Below are 22,380 nucleotides of genomic sequence, written 5' to 3' on the forward strand. Positions count from 1 at the left end.
TTGATAAGAAAAAGTCCAATTTTTAAATTGACATTAAAGACAAAATCTACTGCATATGCAAGAATAAATTTATGGCGTAACAATGATGTTTATTTATTAGAACCTCAAACCAAATACTTGGGTCAAGACTTTTATTCTTACACGGTATCCTCAAGTTCTTACCTTGGATGAGAAAACAATGACCTTTTCAATACCCGATATACTGAAGATAGCATTGCCTAATACTACCATTTCCTGCTTTTTTTAATGTCGTCCCTCCCTCCTGCTTTATGCTGAATTTTAGCATGTAAGGCAATGTATAGCCTATGAAATTATTTCATTTCTGAGTATCTGAAGATAAATGTTTTCTATTACAGGGTAAACAATCCAAATTTATTCTTAAGTAAAATGACAAAACCAAATCTACCTGGCATTACTGGATTGTGTCAATCAAATCAGAAACCTCTGGGTCACTTGCACTACTCAGAGTAGATCTAATACACAGATTCATTTTAGGGATTGAGAGAATGAATCACAGTAAGAGTTCAACATGAACACTTAACACTATAAAAGTGAAAGAGAGAAAGGAAAATCAAGGCAAACTAACAAATTTAATTCCTTCTTTCAATATAGATACAAAGAAGGTCACTACATAATGATCAAAGGATCAATCCAAGAAGAAGATATAACAATTATAAATATATATGCACCCAACATAGGAGCACCGCAATATGTACGGCAAACACTAACGAGTATGAAAGAGGAAATTAATAGTAACACAATAATAGTGGGAGACTTTAATACCCCACTCACAACCATGGATAGATCAACTAAACAGAAAATCAACAAGGAAACACAAACCTTAAATGATACAATGGACCAGCTAGACCTAATTGATATCTATAGGACATTTCACCCCAAAACAATCAACTTCACCTTTTTCTCAAGTGCACACGGAACCTTCTCCAGAATAGATCACATCCTGGGCCATAAATCTGGTCTTGGAAAATTCAAAAAAATTGAAATCATTCCAGTCATCTTTTCTGACCACAGTGCAGTAAGATTAGATCTCAATTACAGGAAAAAAATTGTTAAAAATTCCAACATATGGAGGCTAAATAACACGCTTCTGAATAACCAACAAATCATAGAAGAAATCAAAAAAGAAATCAAAGTATGTATAGAAATAAATGAAAATGAAAACAAAACAACCCAAAACCTATGGGACACTGTAAAAGCAGTGCTAAGGGGAAGGTTCATAGCATTACAGGCACACATCAAGAAACAAGAAAAAAGCCAAATAAATAACCTAACTCTACACCTAAAACAATTAGAGAAGGAAGAAATGAAGAACCCCAGGGTTAGCAGAAGGAAAGAAATCTTAAAAATTAGGGCAGAAATAAATGCAAAAGAAACTAAAGAGACCATAGCAAAAATCAACAAAGCTAAAAGCTGGTTTTTTGAAAAAATAAACAAAATTGACAAACCATTAGCAAGACTCATTAAGAAACAAAGAGAGAAGAACCAAATTAACAAAACAAGAAATGAAAAGGGTGAGATCACAACAGACAACACTGAAATACAAAGGATCATAAGAGACTACTACCAGCAGCTCTATGCCAGTAAAATGGACAACTTGGATGAAATGGACAAATTCTTAGAAAAGTATAAATTTCCAAAACTGAACCAGGAAGAAATAGAAGATCTTAACAGAGCCATCACAAGCAAGGAAATCGAAACTGTAATCAGAAATCTTCCAGCAAACAAAAGCCCAGGACCAGATGGCTTCACAGCTGAATTCTACCAAAAATTTAGAGAAGAGCTAACACCTATCTTACTCAAACTCTTCCAGAAAATTGCAGAAGAAGGTAAACTTCCAAACTCATTCTATGAGGCCACCATCACCCTAATTCCAAAACCAGACAAAGATGCCACAAAAAAAGAAAACTACAGGCCAATATCACTGATGAACATAGATGCAAAAATCCTTAACAAAATTCTAGCAAACAGAATCCAACAACATATTAAAAAAATCATACACCATGACCAAGTGGGCTTTATCCCAGGAATGCAAGGATTCTTTAATATCCGCAAATCGATCAACGTAATACACCACATTAACAAATATTTTTAAAACTGAAACTTATATTTACTTCATAAATCTTTAAAAAAACTTTCTTTGCCAAGTCCCGTAAGATCGGTAGAATTGTAGTGCTTCTACACTGCTTCTCTTCTATTAAAATAGAAAAAGCAGCACTGCTTCTATCAAAGATCAATACCCTAACGTGGGCATGGAGTCCAACTACTCCTGTCTTTGCAAGAAAACCACTGACTAACCTCTCTCTCTCCCGTATAGTCAGTTTCTCCTCTTCTACTGAACCACTATCATGAACAAATGTGCTCTATTATTACACATCTTATTATTACACATCTTAAGAAATTCCTCAGGACTTCCCGATAGCTCAGATGGTAAAGAATCTGACTGCAATGCAGGAGACCTGGTTTCGATCTCTGGGCCAGGAAATTCCTCTCCTGACCTCAGCTCCCCTTCACCTCCCCCGCCCCACCAATTAGATATGACCATTTCTTTGTTCTACTCACAGCAAAACTTCTTCATCTAGTGGCCTTCTTTTCCTATCTCTATTTTCTCACCTTTAATTTACTCTTTAACCCACCCTAATCCTAAACAATCTCCTGAAACTCAATTGTCAAGGTCAGTGATGACTACCCAGTGGCCTAATTCCATTGCCTCATCTTAGTACAGTAACCTCTTCAGGAACATTAGACCAAGCAGACCACTCTCTTCTACTTGAAGTAGATGTCTTCTCTTGTCCTCTACTTGTTCTTCTGGCTTTCCTCCTCCCTCTGATTTCCTCTATTGGTTTGTTTTGTCTCTTCAGGCGTCTTCTAAAACATGAGTGCCTGAGGACTTGTACCAGGACTGCTTTCTCTCCTGTTTTCTCACCTACTCCCAAGGCTTTAACGTCAATAACCTCAGACATGCAGATGACACCACCCTTATGGCAGAAAGTGAGGAAGAACTAAAGAGCCTCTTGATGAAAGTGAAAAAGTTGGCTTAAAGCTCAACATTCAGAAAACTAAGATCATGGCATCTGGTCCCATCACTTCATGGCAAATAGATGGGGGAGCAGTGGAAACAGTGGCTGACTTTATTTTGGGGGGCTCCAAAATCACTGCAGATGGTGATTGCAGCCATGAAATTAAAAGACGCTTGCGCCTTGGAAGGAAAGTTATGGCCAACCTAGACAGCCTATTAAAAAGAAGACATTATTTTGCCAACAAAGGTCCGCGTAGTCAAGGCTATGGTTTTTCCAGTGGTCATGTATGGATGTGAGAGTCGGACTATAAAGCAAGCTGAGCGCCGAAAAATTGATGCTTTTGAACTGTGGTGTTGGAGAAGACTCCTGAAGAGCCCCTTGGACTGCAAGGAGATCCAACCAGGTCATCCTAAAGGAGATCAGCCCTGGCTGTTCATTGGCAGGACTGATGCTGAAGCTGAAACTCCAGTACTTTGGCCACCTCATGCAAAGAGTTGACTCATTGGAAAAGACCCTGATGCTGGGAGGGATTGGGGGCAGGGGGAGAAGGGGAAGACAGAGGATGGGATGGTTGGATGGCATCACTGACTCGATGGACATGGGTTTGGGTGGACTCCAGGAGTTGGCGATGGACAGGGAGGCCTGGCGTGCTGCAGTTCATGGGGTCGCAAAGAGTCGGACACGACTGAGTGACTGAACTGAACTGAATGATGTTAAATCTCAAATTTAAATCCTAACCCTCTTCTGTGAATATCCAACTATCTATCTGATATTTCACTTGGATACATTTAAAATAAACAGATACCTGATTCACAAATTTCCTGGCCCTCTCCCTATGAGACTTAAATCTTCAAATACCTACTCCTCTGAAGATTTCTGTCACAAAGAATACAGGGACAATTTTTTTTTTCTTCCCTTACAGGGGCAGCCTTGCTCTTCCACACTATTACAGCAGCCTGAGTATGTATGTGCTAAGTCACTTCAGTCGCGTCTGACTCTTTCGACCCTATGGACAGTAACCCACCAGGCTCCTCTGTCCATTGGATTCTCCAGGCAAGAATGCTGGAGTGGGTTGCCATGTCCTCCTCCAGGGGATCTTCCCAACCCAGGGATTGAGCCTACGTATCTTACATATCCTGCCCTGGCAGGTGGGTTCTTTACCACTCACACCACCTTATTTTGTGAAGAGTATAGTCAGAATTCATTATTTTCTGAATAAAAACGCCCTATATACAGTGAGGGTTCTGAATGACACCTGGATCCAATGGCTAGATTAAAGCAGTAACATCAATAGATAAGGCAGGCAAGATCTCAGCACCACATTAAAGCTCGAGGATGTATTCTACAATTTCTAAGAGGAAGCCAGAATACTAATTCTTTAGATATTCCCAGATTACGTGAATGTTGTTCTTATCAGGCATCAAATACAACAAAAAATAAATCACTGTGAAAACGTTGGCAATCAAACAGGCATTTTCCTGAGCAATGCATAATAGAAAAGTATGCAGCACCCTAAAAGCATTACTTTTTTGAATAAATTCACCTTGAGATTACCAAAAACAGCAGTTGTAAGATCGCTGATCCAATGCTTATTTAAATGGGGAGTGGCACCAGAGCCACTTTCAAAGACTATCCTTAAAAATCTTTAAATTCTGATATGCAAGCTTTAGCACAGTGTTCACCTATGCTGAACAGAGCTGACCTGAGTGACCAGTGGCTTCCCAGTGGCTCAGCGGTGAAGAATCCACCTGCCAATGCAGGAGACGCAGGAGACTCGAATTCGGTCCCTGGGTCAGAAGATCCCCTGGAAGAGGACATGGCAACCCACTCCAGTATTCTTGCCTGGAGAATCCCAAGAGCAAAGGAGCCTGCTGGGCTACTGTTCACAGGGTCACAAAGAATTGAACATGACTAAGCACACATGAGTGACCAATAAAACATTGCAGAAGCGTGTGACTTCTGAGGCTACGTCACTGTAAGACACTGTGGCTTCTACCCTGGTCCCTTGGATTGCTTACTGTGGAGCCAGCCTCTGGGTTATCAGGACACTCAGGCCACTCAGGTAACCTTATGGAAAGGTCAACATTTGGGTCCCAGGATGGCCTTTCCATAAGGTTACCTGAGTGTCCTTACAATGACTACCAACTTGCCAGCCAGATGAGTGAGTGAATGACCCCGGAAGCCGATCCTCTAGCCCTACTCAGCACTTGTTGCTCATGTAGACAGAGAATAAGCAAAATACACAGATTCTTTCACCTTACTGTAATCCATAACAGAAATTCCTCCTAACCACCCCCTTGAATAACTAGCAAATGAGCCATCCTTGTCAGAATTTCCCCAATTATCTTAACCACGGGACCACTTCTGTTAAAGCCCAAACCAGTAGGATTTCGAAACTGAAGGACTGGCTAATCAGACTGAAGCAGAAAGCTGTTTATCCTCTTCCAGTATCTGCTTTGTAACTTTTGAAGTAAAAAAAAAACTGTTCTGGAGCTTGAATGAGAGTTATCATTATGATTTAAAATGCATGTTCTAGAATGCTACCTTGTGATGAAGACACAAATTAGAGTTTACCACAGTAGTGTATATATTTGCCCACCTAACAAGCTGAATTTGCAAAATTTGGGTTTCTGTGGACTACAGTGTGAAAAGCTAATCAAGAAACTGGTCACAGTGATTACACTGTTACCTGTGTTAATCACACAGTGATTGCTTCTGTGGAGGGGACATGTGTAACTAAGAGACAGGGATGAAAAGTCAAAGTGTGAGTCGTTCAGTTGTGTCTGATTCTGTGACCCCCATGGACTATAGCCCACCAGACTCCTCTGTGCAGGAAATTCTCCAGACAAGAATACTGGAGTGGGTTGCCATTCCTTTTCCAGGGTGTCTTCCCAACCCAGGAACTGAAGCAGGGTCTCCTGCATTGCAGGCAGGTTCTTTTCCGTCTAAGCCACCAGGGAAGAGACAGGGACAGCATATTTATTTTCATTTCGTTTTCTCTTGCAGGTTTTGATATGTATACTGCACGCCGGTAATATCTGCTCAAGAATATAAATCTTTAAGTCTCTTCCTGACAAAACTACATTTTTTAACGTTTAAAATAAGAGAAACCTAAAACAACTTCAGTACTTATTCAAAATCATGCTCATTACTTTTTAAATTCAACCAAGTAAGACATTATCTCAGTATCTTATTAGTGCCTACATTTGAAGCAAGTTACATGTTACAATGCTAGAAACACCCAAGATGATACAACAAGAAACAATCAGGCTTTGATAACATAAAAGCAGAATATGATTTTTTAAAACCACGTGTGTAGATCAGCCTTAGAAAACAATAAAAAGAAAACTGGTGTTGTTATATCCATCCCAGACAAACTAGACCTTCATGCAAAAAGCACTTTCAGAATAAAAGTGGAATACTTCGTAACAGTAAGTCACTAAGCAGATATAACTATTACACATTTCTATCCAAATACTAGGCTTCCCTGATGGCTCAGCAGGGGAAGAATCTGCTGGCAACGCATGAGACACAGGAGATGTGGGTTCAATCCCTGGGTCGAGAAGATCCCCTGGAGAAGGAAATGGCAACCCACTCCAGTATTCTTGCCTAAAAAATCCCAAGGACAGGGGAGTTCGGAGGGCTACAGTCTAAAGGGTTGCAAAGCGTCAGACATGACTGAGCAACCAAGCACAGTGTATATATATATGTTCATCTACTAGCAATGTCTCAAATAAATAAAGCAAAAGCTGAGAGAATACAAGGGGAAATATCTACAGTGGTAAACGGGATATTTTAATACACTCTTGTCTGTGTAATTGATACAAGCAAACAAAAGGTCACTTATGACCCTGAAGATTTGAAATACGGAATTAACCAGCAAGATCCAATGTAAATATATTAGAACACCACATTCAATAGCTATAGGGAAAAAATAATATACTGGGGCCACAGTGCAGATCTCAAATGTTAAAGGTCTGAAATCACAGACCTTTGAAACACTGAGATTGTTCTCTGATGACATTGCTATGTTGTTAAGCGTTCTCTGATGACATACCTTATGTTGTTAGAAATAAAAGACATTTGAAAACAACTAGAAAATCTCCATGTGTTCAGAAATCGAGAAATATAATACATTCAAATTATCCAAGTGTTAAAGTAGATACCAGTGAAAATTAGAAACCATTTTAAAGTGAATTATAAAAGTATTATATATTAAAATTTGAGTAATGTTGCTAGCTGAAACAGTACTTAGAGGGAAATGCTCAGCCTTAAATGCATATATTTAAAAGGGAGAAATGCTGAAAAGTAGTGATCTACAAGAAGTTAGCAAAAGAACAAGAAAGTAAATCCCAAAAAGTAGAAGGAAGGAAATAAAGAGCGGAAATCAATGCAATAGAGAACAAATATATAATAAAAAGAAAAGGAATCAGCAAGATTCAAAATTTGGTACCTTTGAATGACTACTAAATTCCCAGGGAGACTGAATGAGGAAAAACAGAAGGTAGTTTTAGCCTATAACAGATACAATAAGATAATTCTTTACTGCAACCATTAAACGGATACTAATATTTATTATAAATAATTTTATGCTAGTAAATTTAAAAAGTTTAGATGAAAAGGACAACTTCTTAGGGGGAAAACTACCAAAATAATCAACAGAAAATCTGAGAAGGTTAAAAATTAAAAATCAAAGGAGTAATTAAAAATCTTTCCACAAAGAAAATTACCAGCCCAGATGGCTTCTCGGCCAGATTCTCACAGAAATTTAATGGAACAATTCAGTCCTACTTAAACTTTTTCAGAATAGAAAATGAGGGTCAGCTCATTTTATAAGGCTAGTATGAGATAACCGCTGATTTCAAATCCTGACAAGGACAATATAGGCCACCTCACTGATACAAAACTATTAACAGAATATCAAACTGAATCCAGAAATACATAAAAAGAGTAATACTGTAAAACCAAATTAGGTTTACCTCAGAAATCAGGTTAGGTTTAAGATTTTAAATAATATGTAATTCAATATATTAACATAGTGAAGGAGAAAAGTCATACAGTAATGAAAAGCTGCAACAACAACAAAAAAAGCATTAAATTCAAACAAACAGAACAAAACACAAAATTCTTAGTAAACCGGTACAGAAGGGAACTTCTTTAAACATGATGAAGGGTTTCACAGAAACAAAACAAAACGAACTTGAGCAAACAGGCCTGGAGGGAAATGCTGAAAGCTTCCTCTTGGAGACCGGGAACCAGAAGGGCAGGAGCTCTGGGGTGGCGGCAGCGCTGTGCGTCTTGACCTGAGCAATAAGTTCATGTGTGTTTGTGTGTTTGCAGTAACATGTAAAGTTCTCCATGGTGCTTTTATATACACCTTGAAATATATATTAAAGATAAAAAAGAAAGAAATATTTGGAAATAAAAGGCTAACCTAGCCTATCACTCAAGCTTGGCAACTCCGTAGGTCCTCACCTCCCCACCACCACCCAGCTACCGTTACTTTCAAACCAGTTAACATTTATTGGGCTTACAAGACATGGTACAATGTGGCAACATGTATCATGAACCTTAACAATGTCTAAGATGAAACCTTATTCCATTACATTACTCCAGTGCCAATCATTCCATTCTAAGGAAAAAGACAAAGAGAAAAAAATCCATGTGTTAAGACATTCACTGCCCACATGATGATAAAATAGAAAACCTAAACTAACTAACCAACTCCAGGAAACAATTAAGAAAAATAATTTTTACAATGGGATTATACAGTCAATAAAAATAAGATTTATCAAATATTCCAAGAAATGAATATAACCTAATTTTTAAAAAATTAGACATATACACATGTTTACACTGTAACAGGGGGAAAAAGTCATAGGCACAAAGAAGAAAGTGAAAGACAGAGGGAAGAAGAGAGGGACAGAGGGTACTGAAAGCGGGAGGGAAGGGTTGGGAGAGACGAAAACTCAACTGGTTTTCTTCATATGTTGAGCTTATGAATGTCATCTGTACTTCTGCATTTCCTGAATTTTCTTTAATGACTACAGAAAACTTTAGTAATGGGGTACATAAGAGCTGAAGAAAATAATCACAAACCTAAGTAAAGTATCCTAAATATTTTAAAAAGTTCCTTCAAAGGGTAACTTTAAAATTTCAACTTTTATCTCAGTACCATTTTATTCAGATAAATTATTTAACATTTAAATTGTGTTAAGTCTATCATATGCTAGTTACTTAGCACAGAGAGAACTTTAATCATAATTAGTACTTAAAATAATATAACTTAAAAATAATAATTAGATTTCCAAAGATATATCATCTCCAATTTTCTGGCTAGAAAGTGAAAAGTGAAAGTGAAGCCCCTCAGCTGTGTCCAGCTCTTTGCGACCCCATGGACTGTAGCCTACGAGGCTCCTCCATCCACGGAATTTTCCAGGCACGAGTACTGGAGAGAGTTGCTGTTTCTTTCTCCAGAGGATCTTCCCCACCCAGGGATCAAAGCCGGGTCTCCTGCATTGCAAGAAGATGCTTTTACCATCTGAGCCACCAGGGAAGTTCCCTTGGGGCTTCCCTGTGGCTCAGCTGATAAAGAATCCGCCTGCAATGTGGGAGACCTGGTACAGTCCATGGGGTCACAAAGGTCAGACACGACTGAGTGACTTTCTAGCTAGCTGCTGCTGCTGCTAAGTCGCTTCAGTCGTGTCCAACTCTGTGCAACCCCATAGACGGCAGCCCACCAGGCTCCCCCATCCCTGGGATTCTCCAGGCAAGAACACTGGAGTGGGTTACCATTTCCTTCTCCAAAGCACAAAAGTGAAAAGTGAAAGAGCAGTCTCTCAGTCGTGTCTGACTCTTCACGACCCCAGGGACTGCAGCCCACCAGGCTCCTCCATCCATGGGATCTTCCAGGCAAGAGTAATGGAGTGGGGTGCCATTGCCTTCTCCAGACTTTCTAGCTAATAAAATCAAGTCCTTAAATGACCTTCAGAACTCCCCTTGGTCTACCCTGCCCACACCTACCCTCTGACCTGCCCTGCCACACACCCCCCACCCCCGCTTCAGCCACGGCCTCCCACATGCTGCTCTTCCAACATGCCAAGGACATTTCCACGTTAGAAGCTGCTGCTTGCTCTACCCGAACATTTCCTTCCAGATAGTTCCATGGCTTAATCCACTTCACTCAGAAAAGGGCTTCTCAAAAAGCCTTTTCTCACCAAACTACCTGAAGTATTACAGTATCCTGTTACTTTTTAATCCCCTGAATCTATCTTATTCTGCTTCAAAACCTGTGAGCTCCCTGACGTGTGTGTGCGACTGAGTGTGCACACATGAATAATGTCTATGCCCCTCGCTGATATTTAAGCTCAGGAAGCACAGCTCTACTTTGTTTACCATTGTGTCACATGACTGCCAATAGCAGGCTTTCAAAAATACTTGTTGAAAGAACAAAAGATGGTAACTGGTTTTAGTTTTGCTGAGAAAATAATGATGGAACACTACTAGAATTCAGTAAAGCTTTCAAATGAATTCATTCTCAATCACAAGAGCATTACACACATACTTTGGTGGTAGGAGTACAACGTTCACAATTCAGGGTTCAGTAACAGGAAGGAATGGGGACTTCTTATGTTTCTCTGCCCCTTTCCATATCCTTCCTTCCTCTCATTCATCCATAAATGGTTACTGTGTACCACTAAGTCAGAGAGTATTCTACACATTAAGAACACACAGACAATTAAGGCAAGTTAATGCATGAGACATATGAGCATAATAACCATAGAACATGGCATGCAACAGAGTTCTGTGAAGTTGTAACATAACAGAGGAAGTAATCCACTTTTAGGGGCAGGTGTTCAGGGAAGTTTCAACAGTGATGACATTCAACAAACACTTGCAAAACCAAATAACAAAAGATATGCTTCATTTTACTTTACATATGAAATGAGAGTATTAAGTCTGAAAGTGCTACAGTAATTTGCTACCATGAGATAAGCTCGCTTGAGAGCGAAACCAAAACAAGAGGAATGCCAGAGCAGGACCAGAGAAACTAAGCCAAGTCCTTGATGATTTCAGACTGGATGAAGCCCCAGATGAAGTTCAAGGACAAGACCTAATCATGCCCTTTACTGTGTAGCCAGTCTGAATTTGGTTTTCTGTCACTTGCAATATAAGTATACAGAGGAATCTCAGCGAATTCTTTGGAAAAAACCAAAGCATTTGTTTTTTCAGTGTACAGGGGCACTATTGGTATTCTGGAAGGGACAATTCTTGTTTTGCGGGCAAACATCACAGGACACTTGGTATATCTCGTCTCTACCAGACCCACAGATTTCCAAACACCACTCATCTTCAAGAAGAACCACAGGTCTATTCCCTGTTAGTTGCTACCTGTATCCATTCCTCACAGTGCACGCGTAAATGTTCTTAACAACAACCTTAAAAGAACTGGGATATACCACTCAAATATACTAATTTTATATAGTAATCCATTTTAATTAGTCATTCATGACTATCTAAATGACTGATTCAGTCCTAAGCACAGCTTATACCTGCTCTTGAGATAAGCAGTGCTTTAAGAATGCCACTACTATCTGAAAATTCTCATTCATTTAAGCTTACTTCTCCATACAATATTATCAATATATGTCACTGACAATGTTGGTTATCTTCCCTGTAGCCATTCATTTAATTTCTTCCTAGACTGAAATGCTAGATATTGGTTTTTCTAGTCCCCTTGCAACTAGGGCATAAGTAATAAGGCCAAAATGAAATCTGATACAGGCTTTCTGTAAAAGGTTTACTTGCTTCATCAAGAGATGAGAGGGCAAACTTCCTCCCGTCTTTGGTGGTTGTGTCAGAATGTGATGCCTGGAGCAGAAAGAGAAACATGCAACTATGAAAGGATAAACCTGAGCACAAAGGTCGCCACACTACAGATAAAGATGGAAAGCACTTGGATTCAATCTAGAGGGGAAGCCAGTCTGAGCAGGAACCCAAATGGGAGGGCAGTTTAGAGGAAACGGAAACACAGAACCTCTGTGCTGACTGAGGACTGAGGACTGAGCAAAGCCAAGCTTATGCACAAATTGCCCTTTAAACTAATCCTACCTATGCCTTTGCCAATTACCTGAGCTAATACACTTCTTCTGTTTTTAAATCCTATTTGCATCCTAACTGATACAGGAAACAGCTATGTTTAGGGGAAAGAGCAAAATCGAGACACTGCAGGGAATGTAAAGAAACTTTCAGACGTAAGAGAATCAGGAACTATAAAGCCAAGAAACAAGAAATCAGATCATTTCATTCCTATGGAGTATATTTCAGAAGTGGTCTAAGAAAACCATGGATGATTGAGATAAGGCCGTTAGCTTTGGTAATTAGATCATCAAGATGACTTTTTAAAAACCAATTTCGGTGCTGCGATGGTAAGGGAAGTCAGAGTGCAAAGGAAAGAATAATTTACACTTTTAAGAACTCCATAATGCACCAAACCCTTGGAAAGACATGTAACGTGTGTTAAACTCCGTCGATTACAACTCTGTGAGGTAAGTATAACATTCTGTGGTGTCCTTAGTCGCTCAGTCTTGTCCGACTCTTTGTGACCCCATGGACTATAGCCCACCAAGCTCCTCTGTCCATGCTGACTCTCCAACAAGAATACTGCATTGGGTTGCCATGTCTTCCTCGTATAACATTCTACTTTACAGACAAAGAACACAGCCTGAGTAGTAAGTTGCCCACAGCCACACAGACAGTAACTGGTTTCAGTAGACTTCAAAATCAGATCTTTGAAGCTTAAAAGTAAATGTCCTTCCTACTATACCCCTTCATGGATCACAGACTCGTCGTGGTGAAGGGGCTTGTGTAACTCAGTGAAGCCATGGGCCATGCCGTGCAGGGCCAGCCAAGACAGACGGGTCCTGGTGAAGAGTTCCGACAAAACGTGGCCCACTGGAGGAGGGAACGGCAAACCACTCCAGCAGTCCTGCTGCGAGAACCCCACGAACAGCATGAGGCAGGAAAATAAGACACCGAAGATGAGCACCACAATCAAAAGGTGTCCAATATGCTCCTGGGGAAGAGTGGAGGGCAGTCGTTAGTTCCAGAAAGAATGAAGTGGCTGGACCAAAGCGGATATGACGCTCAGTTGTGTGGATGTGTCTGATGGTTAAAGTCAAGTCCGACGCTGTAAAGAGCTATTGCTCTTTTTTTGCATGGGAACCTGGAACGGCAGGTCCGTGAATCAAGGCAAATCGGATGTGGTGAAGCAGATGGCAAGAATGAACATCTTAGGAATCACTGAACTAATATGGATGAGAATGGGCGAATTTAATTCAGATGACTGTTATGTCTACTACTGTGGCCTAGAATCCCTTAGGAGAAAGGAAGTAGCCCTTAATAGTCAACAAGAGTTCTAAATGCAGTACTTGGGTGCAATCTCAGGAAAAAAAAAATAATCTAAGTTCATTTCCAAGGCAAACTGTTCAATATCAGTGTTATCTTAAGTCTCTGCCCCAACCACTAATGCCAAAGAAGCTGAAGCTGAACAGTTCTGTGAAGTAGAACTGCTGTAGTTCTCGAACTACACCTTCTAGAACAAACACCAAAAAAAAAAAAAAAAAAAAAAATGTCCTTTTCATCACAGGGGATTGAAATACAAAATAGGAAGCCAAGAGACACCCAGAATAATAGGCAAGTTTTGCCTTGGAGGGCAAAAGCAGGGCAAAGGCTAACAGAGTTTTGTCAAAAGAACATGCTGGTCATAGCAAACACCCTTTTCCAACAACCAAGAGACAGCTATACACACGGACATCACCAGATGGTCAATACCAAAATCAGATTATGTTCTTTGCAGCTGAAGATGGAAAAGCTCTACACAGACAGCAAAAAGAAGACCTGGAGCTGTCTGTGGCTCAGGTCGTGAGCTCTTAATAGCAAAATTCAGGTTTAAAGTGAAGAACGTAGGGAAAACGACTAGGTCATTTAGATATGACCTAAATTAAATCCCTTATGATTATACAGTGGAGGTGACAAATGGATTCGAGATGAGATCTGGTAGAGAAAGTGTCTACCAGATTCATAAAACTGAAAGAGGTTCATATATGAGTTTATTGAAAAAGATTCATATGTTTTATATGAGTTTATATACGAGGTTCATCACTGGAAAGAGGTTCGTAACATTGTATAGGAGGCAGTGACCAAACTAGTCCAAGAAAAAGAAATGCAAGAAGCTTAAGTGATTGTCTGAGGAGACATTAGAAAGAGCTGAGGAAAGGAGAGAAGTGAAAGGCAAGGGAGAAAGGGAAAGATATACTCAACTGAGTGCAGAGATCCAGAGAATACCAAGAAGAGATAAGAAACCCTTCTTAAGTGAACAATGCAAAGAAAACAACACAATGGGAAAGACTAGAGATCTCTTCAAGAAAACTGGAGGCATCAAGGGAACATTTCATGCAAGGATGGACACCATAAAGGACAGAAATGGTACGCACCTAATAGAAGGAAAAGATATCAAGAAGAGGTGGCAGGAATACACAGAGAACAGTACACCAGTCACTGTGGTCACTCACCCAGAGCCAGACATCCTGGAGCGTGAAGTCAAGGGGGCCTTAGGAAATATTACTACCAACAAAGCTAGTGGAGGTGACGGAATCCCAGTTGAGCTATTTGAAATTCTAAAGGTTGATGCTGCTAAAGTGTTGCACTCAATATGTCAACAAATTTGGAAAACTCAGTAGTGGCTACAAGACTGAAAAAGGTCACAGTTTTCATTTCAATCCCAAAGAAAGGTAATGTCAAAGAATGTTCAAACTACCATACAATGGCACTCATTTCACATGCTAACAAGGTTACGCTCAAAATCCTTCAAGCTAGGCTTCAAAAGAATGTGAACCTAGAACTTTCAGATGTACAAGCTAGGTTTTGAAAATGCAGAGGAACCAGGGAGCAAACTGCCAACATTTGTTCGATTATAGAGAAAGCAACAGAATTCCAGAAAAACGTCTGCTTCTGCTTCATTGACTGCGCTAAAGCCTTTGAATGTGTGGATCGTAACAAACTGTGGAAAATTCTTAAAGAAACACCAGTACCAGACCACCTTACCTGCCTCCTGAGAAACCTGTATGCAGGTCAAGAAGCAAGTTAGAATCGGACATTGAACAACTGACTGGGAAAGAGTTATAATAAAGCTGTATCTTGTCACCCTGCTTATTTAACTTCTACGCAGAGTACATCATGAGAAACACTGGGTTGGATGAAGCACAAGCTGGAATCAAGACTGCTGGGAGAAATATCAATAACCTCAGATATGAAGATGATATCACTCTAAGGGCAGAAAGTGAAGAGAAACTAACGAGCCTTTTGATAAGGGTTAAAGAAGAGCATGACAAAGTTGGCTTGAAACTCAGCATTCAGAAAACTAAGATCATGGCATCTGGTCCCATCACTTCATGGGAAATAGATGGGGAAACAGTGGAAACAGTGTCAGACCTTTATTTTTTGGGGCTCCAAAATCACTGTGGATGGTGACTGCAGCCATGGAATTAAAAGATGCTTGCTCCTTGGAAGAAATGCTATGACAAACCTCAACAACATACTAAAAAGCAGAGACATCACTTTGCCGACAAAGGTCCGTCGAGTCGAGGCTATGGTTTTTCCAGTGGTCATGTATGGATGTGAGAGTTGGACCATAAAGACTGAGTGTCAAAGAATTGAGAATTGTGGTGCTGGGGAAGGCTCTTAAGCGTCCTGGGACTGCAAGAAGATCAACCAATCCTAAAGGAAATCAACCCTGAATATTCACTGGAAGCACTGATGCTGAAGCTGAAGCGCCAATACTTTGGCCACCTGATGCGAAAAGCCAACTCACTGGAAAAGACCCTGATGCTAGGAAAGACTGAAGGCAAAAGGAGAAGGAGGTGGTAGAGGATGAGATGGCTAGGTAGTGTCACCGACTCAATGAACATAAATTTGAGCAAACCCCAGGAGGTAATGGAGGACAGAGGAGCCTGCCATGCTGCAGTTCTTGGTGTTGCAAAGAGTTGGACACAACTGAGCGACTGAACAACAACTACACCAGGCTCCTAGGATTAAAGAATAAAAATACAGTGGCACAGCAGGCTCAAAATTCAGACTGGCTTCTGTGAGCTGCACGGCACACAGCACGGTGTTTGGCAGCCCTGGCAAAGGTATATTTAAGCATGCATGGAGGCTAGAGAGGGCAAAACTTAAAAAGGAGTGATCATGGATAATTACTGAGAAAGAAAGATAAAGAGGGATGATCATGGACACATCTGGAGAAGGTTGCTCTTGAAGAAAAGGAAGGACAATTCCTTCTTTTCAGAGAAGAGTAAATAAAGAAATGATATCAGGATAGAAAAGATTATACCTCAGATGCTTGAGATTTTTCTCAGGAAAGGAAAAGATCAAGTTATTTGCTATAAACACTTTCATGAAGTAAGACAAAAAAAACCCTCACAATCGACATTATAGATCTGGAGGATAACAGAACACTAACTGGTATGAAAACAATCCAAAATCCTCACACAACTGTCTCTTGTATCCTTCAGGGATCAAGATAGTGATTAGGCCTGTTCAGAACTGGGCACTAGAAAGATAAATTGACATAAAGTTAAGTATTCTAAGGTATCAATGATGGGCTGGTAAAAACTGATGACCATGGGATCCTGGTGACTAGGGGAGGCAAATGAAAAGAGCAGTAGGCTAAAGAATTGAATGAATAGACACAAAGACGGGAGGGTTCCTAAAGACAGGAAGAGGGGAAGAAAGAGAGAGAGAAAACGGGTTCCATAAGTGTGGAAGAGTGCTTGTTTGTGGTCAGACAGGTCTTGACACAATGCCTCAGGCAATGAGCTACTGCCTAGGGCTGAGCACTACCCCGTCAGCTAAAAGCACAGAATTGAGAGACAAGTGCCTGTAAAAACACGCAGTCCTCGGGTGCAGGAAACAAACAGGCTTACCTGGTGGCGCTAGTGGTAAAGAACCCACCTGCCAACGCAGGAGACAGAAGAGATGTGGCTCTGATCCCTAGGTCGGGAAGGTCCTGTGGAGGAGGAAATGGCAACCTGCTCCAATATTCGTGCCTGGAGAAGTCCCATGGACAGAGGAGTCTGGCTGTCCTGTGGAGACTGCAAGGAGATGGACGTGACTGAAGCGACTTAGCATAGCACAGCAACAAACAAGTGAATGAATCTGCCCGTACAGGAATCAAACACTTAAAATATCTCCTCTCCTTTTAAAATGAACAATTCTATCTCCAAATTTAAGAAATTCATCAAGAGGCTAAAAGTCTACAATAAAGGTTAAGGCAGATGTGTGTCAGGAGGTAGAACAAAAAGTTAAATCTGTCAGGCCAATTGTAACCCACCTGTTAAAAGACTTTTAGCATAAATTTCCAATAAGGCAACAACAGTCTGTGCTTTAGAAACTCTGGAGAGCACCTAGCATGGCTTCAAAAAAAGGATATCACTCAATTTAATTTTAAAAGCTCCACCCATTGCAATCTCAGTGGATACACTACCATTTATACTCATAGCTTCATTTTTCACCATTCTGCTGCTCTTGACACATTATCCAATTACAGGAAAAAATTGGGAAAAATCAGACATGGCAACCTCCACTACCACATCCCTCCTTCAGTTTGCACTTTTTACACCATTAATTCTGACTACTCTTGCCCTAGTAATAAATGAAGAAGAAATGACACTGGCACAACCTAAATTTTGCAGAAAATATCAAGTACAAGAAAGATTGCCAAGTAGTACTAATAACAATTGAGAACCCAAGAAATTTGAGAAGTTTCAAGTTTAAAAAGCGTTTTCTCCATTTCAGTCCTCTCCAAATAAAACAAAGGGCTTGGACAACACAAGATTGTGAAGCTTCAACGGACGATTTAGCCTAACAGTGAATAAAAGAATCACTAAAATCGCTTATCCTTTCTTGGGCTATTACATTTCTTACCCTCACAAAGCCTTCTTTTAAAACCAGGACCACTTCTCAATTCTTTCCCTGGATCTAGTATACATATGTCCCTCCGTCCGCCCCGCCCCCTCCAAAAAAAGGTTAGAGACCAAAGACTCGCTGTAATCAGAAAAGGATTAATTTAGATGAAGAATCACTTGCCGTCACTGGCACCATTCCTCAAAACCATCAAAGTCTCCTGGGGGCTGGATCCCCCCGACAAGATGAACAAAATCCACTGGCGTCTGGATAGCAAGCTTTTCTCTGTAAGTCTATAAGCCTGGGAAAGCTTTCCAGACAGTTAAAAAGACTTCTCAAGGAAGCAAAAGGTCGAGACCAGGAAGATGGGGAGGTGACTAAAACAGGCAGACGACCCACCCACCTAACGCAAAGGAGGGACCGCTTGCAAGGGCTGACGCTTCAGCAGGAGGCAGGAAAGGTTGCGGAGGGCGGCCGGCGCTGCGACCCCCGGCCCCTGCGTGGGAATGGAGGGCACGCAAAGTCAGGGGCCAGCCGGAGGCCTGGAGCGGGGCGCGGAGAGGGGGCGGGACGTGGAGACAAAGCAGCGGTGGACTCCGGCTGAACACCACCAGGGTCTGAGCCACGGCGGGGCAAAGCCGAGAAAGCTTTGCCCCAAGAGGAGACACCGAAGCTTGCAGCTTCACCCACCTGCCAGACGCTCGCCCCGCGGACAGAAGCACGGACGCAGCCCGGGCGCTTCCTCTCCTGCCGGACACAGCCCCTGCCGCCGCCGGAGCTCCGGACCCGACAGCACAGGGCGGTAGCGAAGTAGGCAAAGCGGCGACCGCACTCGAGCAGACGGGGGTGTACGTAGGGGGCGCCGGGGGGCTCGGGAAGGCAGCTCTGTGCTTGACCTTCCTCACCGGTGGCCAACGGCGCTCCCTGGGAACAGCATCCCGCCTCGGCCCGCTGCAGCGGCCGGGCTTCCTGCGGCCACAACCCGCCCCCGCGCTACTCGGCCGCCGCCATCTTGTCGGAGGCGGGAAAGACCGCACTGCGCAGGCGCGCGCCGACGCTGCCGGCTCCCCGCCATAACGCGCAGGCGCGGGGGGCGCTCCCCACCCCACCCCCCACCCCCACCCGCCGAGGCCGTCTGCTCCCTCGCACGGGTGCTGCCAAGCTTAGTGGCCAGCCACAAACTGCACCGCAGCCGAGTTAATAGACCCTTCTGCGCACCTCACAGTCAGTCATTGTGTAAAACCCTATCTGTGTGCCAGGTCCCGGGACAGGCGCTGGTGAAAGATTAGTAAAACGCGGATTCAGCGCTAACTGCCACTGCTGCTAAATCGCTTCAGATGTGTCCGACTCTGTACCACCCCATAGATGGCAGGTCACCAGGCTCCCCGGTCCCTGGGATTCTCCAGGCAAGAACACTGGAGTGGGTTGCCATTTCCTTCTCCAATGCATGAAACTGAAAGTGAACTCGCTCAGCCCTGTCCGACTCTTAGCAACCCCATGCAATGCAGCCCACCAGGTTCCTCCGTCCATGGGATTTTCCAGATGAGAGTATTGGAGTGGGGTGCCATCACCTTCTCCGTCCAGTGCTAAAGGTGTTCCTAATCTAGTGAAAAAGGACGGGGATGAACGAGTGATTTCCACAATTCTTGTTTGTTACCTGCACGCCACCTTCGCTCTCTTGCCCCTTTGATTTTAATAACTGAAAACATACCTCTTCCAGGAAGTCCTTACTCTCACACAATTTGGTTAGTTCTTTTCTAATACCTCGCCTTACCTCTTTAAGCTTTATTTCATTCATTGTAAATTCAACAAGTACTATTTGAGTTTCATTTATAGTCTAGATATGGTTCTAGGTTATAGCAATAAGAAATATAAACTCATGGGACTTCTATTTTAGGGGAGAGTATAAAACAAACAAACAAAAAAAACAAACTTCAAAAAATCAACGAAATAACATTTCATAGTGGTGAGGGATGGGAAGAGGAAAATACCACCAAAGTTAATGTTGGGTGAGGGGTGGTAATTAGCAATCTCTCTCCAGAGATGACACTTGATCTGAGGCCTGACTGACCACGGGGGCCAGAAGCTATGAGAATCATCCAGGCAGAGCGTTCTAGACAGAAGAACAGCAAATGCAGCACACCTCTCATTCTTGAGGTGGGAGTGAGACCAGCACATAAAGGACAGAAAGACTAGGTGATGTGGACACCTGGGGAGGATATGTGGGGGGGCGGGGCGGGGGACCGGGGCAGTTTAGGTGGAACATTGAGGCCATGGTAAGAAACTGGATTTTTACCTCATGGCAGCCCCTCCATCTTGCTGACACTGCCAGAACTCCTCCTCAAACACTTCTAGCTCCTGACTGCCTCGCTGGACATGCTGATTCCACTGTCTTGAAGACACTTGCTCTTGTTCTTTACACATCTAGCTTCTCATCTTTCAGGTTTCAGTTTAAATGTCACCTCAGAAAGGCCATCCTTCCTAAACTAAGTATCCCACCTGCCCTTTCATTAGTCTCCATCATTGCACCTGATCATTTCTTTATGGGCACTGAACATATTTTTCAATTATATATTCATTGCTTCTTCACCATTCAGTTCACTAAACTGAACTCCATCAGGGAGGGAAGATGTTTCACTTACTAGTGAATACTCCATGCCTAGCACCATGCCTGGCATGAATGATCACTCAATATGTGTTTGCTGTTTTTAGGAATGTCGAGTTTGTCAGCACTTAAGTAGCCAGGGGTATACTCCATTGTTTTACACTGGTTTTTAAAAATAAATGCAAGTCATTTCCTGTTTATATACCCTCTGCTAGACTATAAATAAGAACTTTGGCAGAGAGAGAGAGGAAGAGAATGAGATGAAGAGTAGGTGAGGGGTAGTGTGCAAAGATTGTATTTTGCATATATTTGCAGGGCTGGGAGGTGGAAGGCTTCGATTTAGTGAAGCACCTGTTACATGTGTCCTGCGTTTGGCTTAATGGTCACTACAGCCTTGCTAGGTAGTTATCCTTAGTTTGATACATAGCAAACTTGAGAGAGATTAAGTAACTTGCCTAAGGTCCTACATTAAGAGACAGTGCCAACCATAAAGTTCATGCCCTTCCCTTCGAGAGAAACTGGATTTTGAGATGGGTTTGTTTGGTGATTTGATTCTGTGTCATTAGCAGGCTTTTATTAGCCATTTCAGCCACTGTCATTTAAGAATCCCAATCATCCTGCTGTTCTTGTATAGGATCTCAACAAAGGGCCTGATGTGAAATTGCTGAGATTTTTTTTTCTCTTATGCACTATGGCAGGGTTCATTTGACCATTCCCTCTTCATGTCTTTTTAAAATTTGTATTTCTTTTTATTAATAATGTGTACACATTTGATCAAAGGAAAAGAGGAGATACAGAAAAATGTGTGCATTTCCTAAATGCTAGCTGCATCCCCTTGGTTAGGCTTGTTATTTTATGACTCTTTCATCTAGGTCCCAAGTAATCCTTTAGACATCAAAGACAGTTCTCTGGCAAAGAGTGACAGCCTCATCACAACAATCACTTATCCCATTTGCTCATCAAAATTATACACCAACATTTCTCTCCAAACGGGATAGCAGGGGGAAACTACGAGAAAGGATAGGGCCGCTATCCTGTATCCAGGGCCATTCAGCCCTTATATGAAGGCATTCAGTTTTTTTAATATCATTAACTCATGATAGCATACACCTGTCAATCAAACCCAGTTAGTCCATAAGGAAACCAAATAGTAGGTGGGAATACATACTTAACAAGATTCTTCGATCTTCTACCCCCACTGTAGTAGGCCTCCTTCTTGAAATAAATTCTGGAATCAAGGCAATGTCTTTGGTTTCTGTGGGATGCTCTCCTCATGGTTACCATCTGTTGTTGGTTGAATATTCTCGCACTCCTCAAAAGATATGTTGAATTCCTAACAAAAAGTACTCAACAATATGAACTTTTTCCCAATAGGATCATTGCCGATGTAATTAAGTTCAAATGAGGCCATACTGGAGTAGGTGGACCCCTAATCAAATAACTAGTGTCCTTCTAAGAAGTCAGCCAAATGGAGGAAGAGACACACGGGGAGAAGGCTGTTTGATGGCAAAGGCAAAGATTGGTGTCGTTCACCTGCAGCCAAGGAACACCAAAGACTGCTGGCCAGCCACCAAAATTGAGGAAGAGGCAAGTGAGGATTTCTCTACAGATTTCAGGGGAAACACAGTCGTGTCAAAAACTTGATATCAGATGTAGAGGCTCCAAAACTGTGAGACAATAAATACCCATTGTTTTAAGCTACCCAGTTCATGGCAATTTGTTACAGCGGCCTTAAAATCTAATACACCCCACTCTCTCCTTGTGTGTGTGTGTGTG

General features: G+C 41.8%; 1 long non-coding RNA gene across 1 annotated transcript; it reads right to left on the minus strand.

Annotated features, from left to right (window-relative positions):
- Window positions 1-8,327: 8,327 nt before the first annotated feature.
- On the minus strand, window positions 8,328-19,011 carry LOC136163560 (uncharacterized). Its single transcript, XR_010662270.1, has 3 exons — window positions 18,690-19,011; window positions 17,021-17,188; window positions 8,328-8,341 (listed from the first exon to the last, which is right to left on the minus strand). It is a non-coding gene; the product is annotated as an uncharacterized lncRNA (long non-coding RNA).
- Window positions 19,012-22,380: the final 3,369 nt, after the last annotated feature.

Source organism: Muntiacus reevesi, chromosome 3 (assembly GCF_963930625.1).
Source record: "Muntiacus reevesi chromosome 3, mMunRee1.1, whole genome shotgun sequence".
Taxonomy (NCBI): domain Eukaryota; kingdom Metazoa; phylum Chordata; class Mammalia; order Artiodactyla; family Cervidae; genus Muntiacus; species Muntiacus reevesi.